The following is a 2,684-nucleotide window of genomic DNA, read 5'->3' as shown; positions in this document are numbered from 1 at the left end:
CTTTTATTGTTAAAGACCCAAAAATAATTCAAGACAATCTTGTCAATGTACAGTAAAACTGTTACTTGGACAACATGATTCAGTAAGAAAATCAGGTATGACCATAACCATGCTTTTCCATATTACTTGAAGGTAGTTATCTGATTGTTACTTTTGACTTTTACTTTTGTTTTGTTCTGTTTTTTACTCTGTATAACCAAATAACTTTAACACGGCTAACCTCACTAATACAGGGGGGAAAAAACAACTGACTACTCATACAACTCTTGGGAATGGGTGTCCATTTATAAAGATAAACAGTCTAATCTCCACGCTGTAAATTGTTCAGAGTGCAGTTAGGTTTTGTATAAAGTATTAAATTATTGCCTTATGTGATATTGGGGAAAATAAGCTTAAATCATAATTCAGAGACATAACACATTTTTTTTTTGAGAAAGAAATCCTAATATATATAAGAACCCAAGGTCAGTCACATCCACAATGACCGAAGGCTAAACCGAATGCCAGGCTATGCACGAAGCAGGCCATGGTGGGATGGGACTTGTGGCAGCAGGAAGAGAGAGAGGCAGGGCCCCGCAGAGGGTGGCCTATACCTCACCCCTCCCCCCCCCCCCCATGGCCTACGTGGCTGTGTGTGCTCCTAGTGACCTGCAAGTTATTCAGCTTGGCCTGCAGGTTACAGGTTCCACTTGATGCCATTCACAGAAGTCCACACCCCCACTTCCATCTGTCCCACTGGCCCTGAGGCACCCTCCTGGAGCTGTTTCTGGTGAGGCCTGTGGGAAGATCCTGCGGTCAAATGCCCGCCCTCAGAGCACTGGCAGTAGCAGTCAGTCCTTCAAGCCCATCAGCTCACACCATTTTCTCCCTTTCTTTCCCTCCCTCCCAGTTTGCTCTCAGAGCCTCTCTCAGAATGAGGCTCCAGGGCAGGTAGAGGGTGGAGCTGCCCCCACTGGCCCTGCCCTTCCCAGTGGGAAGAGAAAGAGGGAGACAAGGAGGGAGGAAGAGAAGGAGGCAGGCAGGCCTGGAGGACTGCTGAGAAAAACAAAGAGAGCTCTCGCTGCCAGCTGTTTTCTCCAAGCCAAAGTCCAGGGGACAGAGCGCGGAAACCAGGACCATGTTCTGTCACAAGCTGTCAGCCCTTGACTACCACAACCGTGCCAGTTTCAACTGCAAAGATGAAACAGAATTTAGAAACTTTATTGTTTGGCTTGAAGACCAGAAAATCAGACACCTCAAGATTAAAGACAGAGGTCATTTAAGAAACATCCACAGCAGTGACTGGCCCATGTTCTTTGAAAAGTATCTCACTGATGTTAGCTGTCCTTTCAAGATTCAAGATCGACAAGAAGCAATTGACTCTTGGTTTAGCTGTTAGACTTTAATATGGAGATAACGCTGAAAAACATAAGGACTCAGTATCTGATAATACAAAAAAATGCTGACAATGCAGCTAAAAATGCAGAGCCATTGATCAATTTGGATGTTAATAATCCTGATTTTAAAGATGGTGTAATGGCTTTGGCTAACCTTCAGATTCAACGTCATGATTACCTGGTAATGCTTAAGGCAATTTGCATTTTGGACCAGGAACACCTGACACAAGATGCAGTTGCTAAAGCAAATCAAGCAAAAGAGGGGTTACCTGTTGCTTCAGACAAGCTTATTCTTGGTTTTGACACAGGAGATGCAGTTCTTAATGAAGCTGCTCAAATTCTACAATTGCTGCGAATAGAAGAGCTCAGAGAGCCACAGACAAAAATTAATGAAGCCATAGTAGCTGTTCAGGCAATTATTGCTGATCCAAAGACAGACCACAGACTGGGGAAAGTTGGAGGATGAGCCTTTTAGGATTTCAGCCTCTCACCTATTTAGTACAGTTGGGAACCATGCACAACACCATGGCATGTGTTTCAAAATTAAACATCACTTTTTCAAGGGAAGAATCCCAGAAAATTGACTATGTTTTAGAGATTTACCATCATTGTTTTTCTTTTCTTTTTTTAAAATATATTTTATTGATTTTTTTTTTTTACAGGAAGGAAGTGGGAGGGATAGAGAGTTAGAAACATCAGTGAGAGAGAGAAATCAATCAGCTGCCTCCTGCACACCTCCTACTGGTGATGTGCCCGCAACCAAGGTACGTGCTCTAGACCAGAATCAAACCTGGGACCTTTCAATCCATAGGCCAACGCTCTATCCACTGAGCCAAACTGGTTAGGGCCATTGTTTTGTTTGTTTGTTTGTTTGTTTTTTCTTTAATAAAGTTTGGAAAAGAGAAAAAAAAAAAGAAAAACAAGGAGAGACAGAGACTGGAAATGGAGAGATGGAAACAAAACAGGCTGGGCCTAAAGAGGACTAGATGGAAGGGAGGCCTGTGGGGGCCAGGAACTGAGATGTTTCACTGAACCCTCCCCAATTCATGTGTGGTGCTCAGGGGTGAGCAGGGGAGCCAAAGCCACAGGCAGGGATGGAGGAGGGTGCCCTCCCCTCTGAAGATTCCCAATGTCTTCACACTGCCCTACCCACTTCCTCTTACCCCTTCCAGTGCCTCTGCTCTGGATGGGACCTTTGGAATCCAGGGCTCTGGGATTTTACCACAGAGCTGGGGTGGGAAAGGGTAAACCGCACCAAAGATGGCTTATGTGGCCACTCACCTCTGCCTCAGCTTGACCAATTAGTTC

The 2,684-nt window shown here is 44.6% G+C and overlaps 1 pseudogene across 1 annotated transcript; it reads left to right on the top strand.

Annotated features, from left to right (window-relative positions):
* Window positions 1-1,117: 1,117 nt before the first annotated feature.
* On the top strand, window positions 1,118-1,893 carry LOC311618046 (RNA transcription, translation and transport factor protein-like; annotated as a pseudogene). The gene has a single exon. The product of its transcript is annotated as an RNA transcription, translation and transport factor protein-like (transcript).
* The last annotated feature ends 791 nt before the right edge of the window (window positions 1,894-2,684 follow it).

This window comes from Pipistrellus hanaki, assembly GCF_964339955.1.
Source record: "Pipistrellus hanaki genome assembly, chromosome: 2".
Lineage (NCBI taxonomy): Eukaryota > Metazoa > Chordata > Mammalia > Chiroptera > Vespertilionidae > Pipistrellus > Pipistrellus hanaki.
The sequence above is the reverse complement of the archived record's forward strand: the minus strand, read 5'-3'. Positions and strand labels throughout refer to the sequence as shown.